At 50.3% G+C, this 10,290-nt stretch overlaps 1 long non-coding RNA gene across 2 annotated transcripts; it reads right to left on the bottom strand.

The window, feature by feature from the left end:
- Positions 1-5,140: 5,140 nt before the first annotated feature.
- LOC113976105 lies at positions 5,141-9,409 on the bottom strand. Of its 2 annotated transcripts, none has more exons than XR_003537001.1 (4): positions 9,180-9,409; positions 8,316-8,440; positions 8,109-8,203; positions 5,141-5,739 (listed from the first exon to the last, which is right to left on the bottom strand). It is a non-coding gene; the product is annotated as an uncharacterized LOC113976105 (long non-coding RNA). The 2 variants fall into 2 exon arrangements; XR_003537000.1 differs by lacking the exon at positions 5,141-5,739 and adding an exon at positions 7,387-7,626 and having other exon boundaries at positions 9,180-9,406.
- Between the last annotated feature and the right edge of the window lie 881 nt (positions 9,410-10,290).

The raw sequence follows: 10,290 nt of genomic DNA on the forward strand, positions 1-10,290 counted from the left end.
GATCACGGGGCCGCGCCGTCACCGCCGCCCGCCACACGTGACCGCGCGGCCCGCCCGCCATCTCGCGCCCTGCGCGGGGCCGGGCCCCGCCGGAGCCCATCGCTGTGCTCACTGCGGAATAAATGTCCGTGGTGCTGTCCAAGGGGGTGGGCGGGAAGGGATCTGCCTCATCCGCGGCCTCCGATCGCACGAGGGCTGCGAACCCCACGCCCCGGGCGGAGGGGAGCAGGAAAGGGCTGGGGAAACCTTCAGGCTTTCCGAAATAAAAGATGGGGACACAGGGGCGCGAATCTGTTCTTTGGTCTTCTCTGGAATGTGTTGAAGAAATAGCAGGCAACTGCCTGCCTCTGCGGTTAAATTAGTATGTGGGGAAAAAGCGTCTTCAGTGAGGGCTACTAGAAATAAAGAGATTATATTTTAGAATATATATATACGTATGTTTAATCTCAGCTGTGGTCTGGAGTGGGGTAGTAGCAACAGCATTTGTCAGGAAACAAGATGAAAGTAAAAAGATGTCAATTGAAGACACATTCGGATTGATTATTCAGATCAATAGTGCAGGCAAGTAAAATGGGACTGTGTAAACTCTCTGGACCTTAGTCCATGGGGTAACAACAGTCCTGGTGGTACAAGGTAAAATCCGTATTTTCTACTCTCTGTTGAAAGTGAGTTTGTTATTCAGCAAATACTTGAATATTCTCATGCATTCATCCAGCTTGTGACTGTTGTGGGTTTAGGTAGCCCATGAACTCAGGAGAGCAACCAAGGAAAAAGAAGCATTTTTAAAGCTAATGAATGAGATAAAAGGACCAAAGCTACTTATTGCAACACTAAAAAGAAAATCACAGAATTGTTAGGGTTGCAAGTGACCTCTGGAGATCATCCAGTCCAACCCCCTTGCTAAGGCAGGGTCACCTGGAGCAGGTGACACAGGAACATGTCCAGGTGGGCTTAGAATGTATCCAGAGAGGGAGTCTCCATGACCTCCCTGGGCAGCTGTTCCGGTGCTCTGCCACCCTCAATGTACAGAAGTCCTTCCTCATGTTGAGGTGAAATTTCTTGTGTTGTAGTTTATGGCCATTGCTCCTCATCCTGTTGCTGGGCACCACCAGAAAGAGTCCAGCACCCTCCTCTTGGCACCCACCTTTGAGATATTTATATGCATTAATGAGATCCCGTCTCAGTCTTCTCTTCTCCAGACTAAACAGGCCCAGCTCCCACAGTCTCTCCTCAGCAGAGAGATGCTCCAGACCCCAGAGAAGGGAACTTGTAACATCTGGTTTGTTAGTGCTTTTAAAGGTGCCCCATTAGATGCAAAATGCTGTAGAAGAACCTGGTACCAGTTAAAACACAGAGTGGACAAAAGAGGAAAAGCTTTGATTAGTGAAATGATGGAGAAAACCCTCCCAAACACACATGGTTTCTTTGGATGGGGAGGAAAGTACCCTCTCAGCTCAGCCCCAGGACTGGGCCCTGGGCACATCAGCAGCTGAGATTGTCCCAGTCCCTTGCGTTTAACAGGAGAACCACATGCTAGGTTGTTAAGAGCAGTCATTAATAGCAAATTACAGGGTGTTCCTCAGCTCTTTTCCTCTTTTCCTTTCTTTTTTACACAGTATGAGAAGCAAACAAAAGCTGTGAGTGAAATTTCCTGCTCTACCGCACAGCAATCCTGGCACCACCTATTACAGACCTTTGTTATGCAGAAGATAATTCACACCAAGTTCCTGTGCCCCTTGCTCTTGACATCACCAACAGCTGTTTTCTGATCTCCTGTGGAAATGCACCATTTTCTTAAGCTGATGAGGCAATATCCTACCTGCCTTGAAGAACACAGGAATCCTGGCACTTGGGAGGATCAATGTCAACAGAGAGGTCTCTGCTATCCAGGCTGGGTGCTCATGTCTTGGCACGGATGAGAGCGACATTCACAGTGGCAGAGTGAAAGTAGAAAAACAGTGGTAACAGTGGCAAATGGAAGTATTGAGCTGTGGCTCTTGTAGGGACAGACACACACACACCCCTCCCCACCTGCATAAACAGGTGGCCTTGCGGACACCAGAGCTTGGTGCCACCCAGCACACTGATTTTCAGTATCCTTTGAAGGAAACTGTGTTTCCTCATCTGAGCACTTATTTGAAAATATCAAAACTCAAATGAAAACCCATAAAAATGGATCAATTTGAATCCCTGTGCCAGTTGTTCCCAATCACTAACACTGCTCTGAAGAGTGCTCTATCTTCATTCTCTATCCTTCCTTCTATCTATTCTTCCATTCTCTATCCTTGAAGGACCTTCACACAGGTGAATGGATCTATAGTGACAGGTCTTTAGACATTTACCAGTGCAGAAACCTCAACCTAGTTCATGGACTCATTCCTCTAAACCAGGAAGTAAGAATGTCTCCTGCTTTGATTTTCTTCCCTTTGTGTCATCTAATCTCTATTTACCAATCTTCCTGATCCAATTAGAGGCAATAAAACATTATATGTCTTACACCACCTATTTGCTTTTGTCCTTGGACCAAAAGGGCCCCTCCTTTTCCCTTCTCAGTCCATGAGATGACGGAGTGAACAGCAGTACAAAAACACCTGCTAGTTGCTGATTTTGGAAGGGCCTGCAGAGAGGCCTAGGGCAGCACATCACATCACTTTAACTGTAGCATCTACAAATCCTTGACATGAGCTGTGAACGTCTGACATTCCCCATGGTGCTTAATGCATTCACCCTCTTCTACAGACACACAGTTACCTCACATCTGGCCATCTCTGACATTAAAAGCTTTGGGAGCTATCATTCCCCTGATACTTGTCCAGCATGTTTCAGCTCTTCAGAGTCCTGCAGTCCCTCCTCCTCGTTGCTGGGCACAACCCTGGGACCCTTCTTTGCCTCTGTGCCCAGAAAGGTGTGGCACCAGCCCACAGTCAGAAAACTGACTGTCCAGAGATCTCTGTGTGTAGCTGTCCTCTCTCAGCTGAATGTGCAATGCTTTCCCTCATCACCTTTGGCCTTCCATACCAGCTTCCTCAAATTATTATAATGATCTAACTTGCTAAAATTATAAAAGGGAACTAAAATGCAGTAAACACGCAAGGTCTTGCTTTGGTACACCAAGCTTTGTCATCCTTTTGATTTATCTTGTCTAAAGCAGCTTCCCCCTGCTTCTGCTGGCATTCTGTTCATTACAAATCTGCTATTGCCATGACCATGTATGCATTTCCACCAGCAAGAATACAGCCATAGTCTTTTGCCTGCTCTGTTCCCTAATCCCTGCCTAGAGTACAAATACTGTTCTGGTAATCTATGAATGCTTTCACCTTTGCAATCCTCAGATGATTTCCAAGCAGCAACACATGAAAGCAAAAAGGTAGCTCTGGACAAGACTTGGCCACCAGATACCAACTATAGGAAGCAACTGCAATCACTTTATCTCATGGCAGATCTCCAGTCTGAGGTGGACGTTGCACATAGTGCAAGGGATTAACAGCATCTGTGCTCACTGATAAAATGCATCTGTTGGAGGATGAACATCTTAAAGACAAAGCACTGATATGGGGTCTAAATGCAGCCATTGAAGCCCGAGCCCCACAGAGAGGGTGGGGGCCAACCTGCAGTGCTGCAAAGCCCGATTGTGCCATGTTCCCTCACACCAGACACAGGAGACATGAACACATAAAAAAAATGGCTTTGGACTCTTTTGACAGCTTCCCCCTGTTCAATAGCAAGAGTCACAAGATCACTGCAGAGTTGTGATCGCTTTGATACAGGGAGGTGGCAATGCCGGCACCTTCCCTTAGCTGCCAGCTCTCTCCCTGAGATGTGAAGGTCCAAACCTCTGCTCTGCCTTTGAGTCAGCCTCCTACAGAGACTGTGGACAACATGCTGAGCACAGGGGACATCCTTAGACAAACGTCTATGCTGGCCCTGGCAAGACAGGCAGGGAGAAACAACTCCATGGTCATGGTGCAAGATGGGCACCACATAGCTTTGCTCTTACCCATTTGGCACCACCATAGTTATCTGGAACCTTGACTGGTGGAAACCAAAGACCCTGGAAAGGTCAAGTGTCACAGGGAAAAGGATGGCCCACAGGTTTTAATGGCCAACACTTTGGGCTTGGGGCAAAGAGTCGCCCACATCCTCTTTATAACCATAATCCCATGAGGCTGTCACAAAAATAGTGACAATCACCTGAGTCCTCTGCAGGTCTCCCAGCTGTCCAGCCTCCCCAGCTACAGAGGTTCCCCAACATCAACACCTTCCCACTTTTACAGACAGTTCTAAATACCAGCTAATTATTTTTTTACAGCCGCATTGGAGGTATGCTGGGTAATTTCATATGATTGTTCTCATACTCAAATGGAGAAGATGATCCAGGGAGTGAAGTAACTTCCCTGAGGCCGGAGTGAGTCAGTTACTTTGTCAGATCTGTGTCCCTCTAAACACGGACATTTCTGAAAGGCTTTTTAAACCATAGGAATGTTATAAAAATAGGTACAGAGAGAGGTGAACAGCCAGCACAGAACTTCATAGGCCTTTGCAGAACTGGCCTTCCTTCAGGGATCAAGGTTTTGTTAAAGCAGTGTGTTACCAAAGCAGCAGGCTCTGCAAACTGTTACTTACCAAGCACTGAAGCCTTCACAGTGAAGGTCTGGTGAGCCTGAGACCTCTCAGCTCATGACACAAATGGCTTTGAAGCCATGGGGACAGGCAGGACAGGCTGATGGCTGGCAGTGCCTGGGACACTGCAGGACCCACAGCTGGTGCCACTGCTCCTCTCTGCATGGGGTGTTGTGCGATGGGGTGGACGAGCCACGTGAGCTCTGCATCCAGGTGTTCTGTGGCAAAGGTGGCCATGCCATGCTGTTGCTGTACCCAGAATGTGTCATGGGACAGGAGCCTGGTGCCATGTGACCACTGTGAGTGGGACACTTTGTGGAACAGGTGACTTGTGTGTCGCTCCTTCCTTACCAGTGAGTCAGTGCCAAAAGGTGCCCCAAAGACAGCACTCCATAGGTAGGAACCAAACTGGCTGCACTGCAGCACACTCTCCAGGACCTGCAAGTCCATCCTGGATTTGAAGGGACAGGGGTTGTCTGCAGAGGCCCAGGGAGCTCCTCTGGGACCCTCCGTGGGAAGGACATGGACATGTCTTACAGTGCAATTCCCTCCTCAAATGCCAGCCACCTCTCTGCAAGCACAGGGTGCTGCATATTAGCTTCAGATCTATTTGCCTCAGCTCTTTCAAGTGACAGATTTTCGCAATCCCCTCTTGTCTGCTCTAAAAGGAGAAGTAAATCCCGTATCAATGGCAACCACAAGAAGCTGGTATAATTTTGAGTGCATGTTTTCAAAGACGGTGACAAAGATACTCAGCCTTGAAGGATAAGGGTGTGTGGGCAGTGAGGTTTGCTTTGCTTTTATCTTGGACAACACTTTTCAATGCCTGGTGCCTCAGCAGCTGCATTTCTGACCCTGGGGAGTTATGACTCACTGTTTGCAAATCCCTGAGCCACCAAATTGAAGGTATGCCTCACAAAGCACGATCCTAAACTGAAATGCTTGTAGGTGGGTGTTACAGTTTCAGTTACTCTGTTCCAGAACTCAGGGCTGGCTCCATATAGGTGCCCAAATTTCTGGCAAATAGAAATCGGTATCTCTTGCTTTGTTTAGATAAGCAGGATCTCTTTGGGCTTCTCTCCTTCAGTGAAGTTCTCAGCCAGTCTGCGAGCAGTCAGGCTACAAAAGAGGCATTATCCCATCTACACCAGCACGATGCCAGCCTAAGGAACATCTGCTCTGCCTGACCTGCACTCCTGCCAAATTGCTTCAGACACCAGGGCCATCCCAACATCAGAGCTGGGGCTGGCCTGCTGGAGGCTAAGGCTGTCTGTTTTAGCTGCTTTCTGGGTAACCTGTGTGAGGTTAAGTGAGGCACTGGCTGCCATCCTTTCTGTTGGAGTGGATCGGTTCTGCCGGCTCAGCAAAAACCAATGCAAACATCTTATCAAGTATTTCTTAGCAGGAAGGCAGGAGAGCTATTTGTGAGAAGCTCGAGACTTTCAGAGAAAGGAACAATAACAAATGATCAAAAGATCCTCACATTTCTTTTTTGCTAGATCACTGGTGTTTTTCTTATCAGGAAAGTGATTGCATTCACTGCTGCAGACCAGCGCTGTTCATAGAGGGTTAATGCGCCTTCTCTTTGGGTCACACATCAAAAGACCTGTGATGGAAAGGAATCACCAACAGCCATCTGGCAGGGCATGATGAGATTGTCTCTGGGGAAGGGGCCACTGCTGACCACCACACACATGCACGCTGAGGTCCATGAAAAGCCAGGCTTGGGTCAGAGGTTTTGATTCAGCCTGGCAGGGGCTCAAGGGCTGCCTTTGCAAGAGAAATGTATATCCCAGCTGGCACTTCACAGAGCATCACCCAGGGAAGCCTCTGCCAGCAGATTACAAAATTTAGTAACCTGGTGAGAAATCTGCATTATCTCACAGCAAGCACTGCCTGAACACAGGGCTCCTGGAGGGAGCAGAAGAGCTGTCAATCTGCAAATGACCCCCTCTTGCTGCTGTCAGTGAGATCCTCAACTTCCCGCTGGCTGTGGCAGATCCTGCAAAACTAAGGCTTTAAAATCCACGTTTAAACTCTACAAGAACAACAGGCTTCTAAGCAGGTACACCAGCAAGTGCTTTCCTTTCCAAAAAGAAGCTGAGAAAGAGGAGTCGCTTCATGCAAAGATGGAAACTCAGTTATTGTACTGTGTGGCCAGTGACAATTCCTCGCCAGGCTTCACTACCACTGAGGACAGGATCATGGCCCAGGGACTGTGCTGTACTCAGGTGGGTCCTGGCACCACAGGACCTTAAAAGGGTCAGAAGGAAAAATGTAATAGCACTTATAGAGAGATGGGCACTAAGTCCCACTGCAGTCCCGTGGCACCTGGGCACTGCACCACTGCACACCCTCTCCCTCACCTCTCGTTCTTCACCCCGAGGACAAAGCACCTCCTGAAGTGACCCCAGGAGAGGCCCTGCACGCCCCAGAGCCTGGCAGGCGGGGGGACGGCGATGACAGCGGGATGACACAGTGAAACCCGCAGATCCTGCAGCGCGAGGTGCCCGTTACCACGCAGGGCCGGGCGGCTGTTGCCCATCACAAGCGGCCTGGGGGTGCCGCCTCACCGGGGGCTTCTGCCAGGATCCTGCGGGAGGGAGCGAGGCCCTGCCCGGCGTTAATTGATTAATTGTTGTCACCAAGGTGCGGCCGCAGCGATCGGGGCGGGGCTCGGACATGCCCCGCCCCCGCTGGCCACGCCCCCGCGGGGCTCCGGGGCGCCCCCTGGCGGCGGCGCGGGGCCATGGCAGGGAGGGGGACAGGGCCGGGGGACGTGGCCGGGGGACAAGGGGGAGGCTTTTTGTCAGCCCTCAGAGCTGCAACCGGCTCCATCGCCCGCTCAGAAGTGGCACCGCTGCCTGCAACTGCCCGCCAGGAGCCCGGCACAGCCAGTCCAGGTCAGGGAGCTCAGCACCAGCCACTCAGGTGCTCCTGCCTTGATTCCAGTGCGGGCTCTTTCATTGCATTTGTCCCGATGTTTTTCTGCTATCGCCACCGACCCTGGGGAAGACGAGCAAATGGAGAGGTGTGGTTCTGTGCCAGGATGCAATTCAGCTGCTGCCCCAAGAGCCAGAATGTCTCTGCTCTGCCTATGGCTGGGACCCCCAGCCGCCTCCTCTGGAGCCTGGAAGGACAGCCAGGAGCTTCTCTGTCCCCCTGGTTCTCCGTGAAGGGCAGCATTTGTCTTTTCAAACCAGGACGTGCAGCCCGTCCTCCTCTCTCCTCCTCTTTGACAGTCCATCGAAGGCATTTTCAAGCTGCAGGGCGATGTGAACAGGCCACTCCAGGGTTGGTTTGAAGGGGGTGTTGCACTCAGGTCCTGTCTGCACCAGGAAATACTTGAGTGGCAGCCCTGATTACACCCTCATTTTTTAATATAGTTAAACCAGCACTCTTCCCTCTATCCAAAACGAGCCCTGATCCTGTGACAAAATCCAGACCCACCCCAGCCCAAAGCGAGTCCCCTCGAGTGGACCACATACCTTGCTCAGGCTCTGTGTTTCAGCTGCACGTGTGTAGCAGATTTTTTCCATTTGCAGCCAGTCACTTCCAGCCTATGGCTATTTCAGTTACATTTCTTGGAAGTTTTAAAAACAAAGTTAAAAGTAATTTTTAAAGTGATGGAGTCTCCTTTTTGCTTGAATTTTTTCTTCCTTATTGCAACAACACTCATCACACAGTGGTCTCACTTCCTTACAAAACTCAGATACTGTGCCATTTTCTTCCAGCAGGTTTTCTCTGTGTGCTTCCCAATGCTTTGTACAATTGCTGTGCACAGAGAGAGTTTTCTTCACTAGTTTTTGAGTCTTGTCACCTAACATGGAGAGGAAAACAGAATTTTTTTTAAAAGTAGTAAGACATTATTTTAAAGAAAGGTGAGCACTGTAAGGGTGAGGGTGTTAACTGCAGATACCTAAAGTAACTTGGAAAAAAAAGCCCATGAGCAGAGTGTGCCCCATCACCACTGTCTGTGAAGGCAGGACACATTTCCAGTGCAGCCGGCCAAAGCACAGGAGCCAAGCCCCAGCCAGCCCCCTCCAGGCCCACCACTCCCATGGAAATCTCAGGCGAACCCCAAACAAGAATAACAGTGTGTTTTGCTTGGCAGAGGCTCAGTGTGAGTTATGCTGACTAGCTAAAAAATGAGGTTGTAAAAATAATGAAACTGGAAGACTGTTTTTTCTCTCTCTCCCCAGCTGCTTTTCGAGTGCCTTAGCAAGGCTAAGCGAACTCTGCTGTGTTCTCTCTGTGCTCTCATGGCTGGCAACTGCAGCACCTCGCTTGGGACTGAATACAGAGAAGTGCCCTCTGCTTCCCACTGGTAGCCAGAAGGCTGTTTGATTTCACGTGAAACACCAATAGAATCTGAAACAGGGAGTTTTCTTCTCAGTCATTAAGACTGAGAGCCACGTGCCTGTGTGTTTTCCAGGATCACTGAGAGATTTGTGTTAAAATCTGCAAGGTGTTGCCAGGATGACTTCTGCTACACATCCACAGGCCTGTTTAATATCTCCTGCCCCTGACTTGGGGTTCTTTGAGAGCAACACAATTACCTCATGGTCCCTGCATATTCCTGATGCAAGCTCCCTGCTGGTGTGAGGATCACACCAGGATAAATCCTGTTCCCTGCTGCTACAGGCTTCAGTGTGCTCCTGTGGCCACAGCCAACCCGCTCCTGCTGGAAAACAACTTCTCCTTCCCTCCCTGAGAACAAATTGCTCTGACGGATGACACAGCTCTGAGTTTGGCATCAGCCCTGTAAAAACAGAGGAGTGTAGGGTTTTTCCTGGGGTGCAGTTCTGTCCGTGGCTGATCCTGCCACAGGCATTTACTAGACCACTCTCGTGCCTCAGCCCTGGCAGACGGCTGGGCTGGCACTGGCTTCACCGTGGCTGTTCCCCTCCCACTGCTCGGTGGCCCTGAGGGTGACACGCTCTCTCCACAGCACACCGGGAACTGGGGAATTACACTGGATGGCAGCAGGGCCTGGTAACCTCTCTCATGCTGCTTCCCGATCCACAGCTCTCTGGGGCAGTACTGCTGGGGGGGACATTCCTCCCAGTGAGCGAATTAAAAAAAAAAAACAACACATAAAGACAGAAAAATAAGCGGCTCTGGGCTTCTGGCTCTTGCTGTTGCTTGGCAGCAGGCCTGGGTGGCCAGATCTGCACACAGACGCTGCAGCCTGGGACAATTAGGAAGCAGAGGGTCCCACAGTGCTTCTTGCCTGCAGAAGCAGCTCGTCCCTGCTCAAACACACCATGCAAGGTGTCCCCAAGCTGTCCCAGCCACCACCACCAGCACACCCAGCCAGGGGCCACAGGCAGCTGTGAATGAACACGAATGCATGAACAGCCTGGCAACGCTCACAAGGCAGCGGCGAGAGGGGCCTGCAGAGCCAAGCTCAGCCTTGAACAAGCCCAAAGGCAGCAGCTTTTCAACCTAAAGATAATTTTAGCCTATGTGGTAGGGCTGAAGTCTTGAAGCAGATGCTGTGCAGGCTCAGCATGACTCAATTATCACAATTAGAAATGGATCCAAACACGGGGTTAGTGTACAACAGCCTGGTTCAGAGCTCGCTGGGGTCTGGGATGGGTCAGATGCTGAAACTTGCATTCGCCAGCAGGCTCAAATCCAGCCTCTGGGATGAACCCATAGGAGAGC

This window comes from Neopelma chrysocephalum, unplaced genomic scaffold, assembly GCF_003984885.1.
Source record: "Neopelma chrysocephalum unplaced genomic scaffold, ASM398488v2 Primary Assembly neopelma1_147, whole genome shotgun sequence".
In the NCBI taxonomy this organism is placed as follows: domain Eukaryota; kingdom Metazoa; phylum Chordata; class Aves; order Passeriformes; family Pipridae; genus Neopelma; species Neopelma chrysocephalum.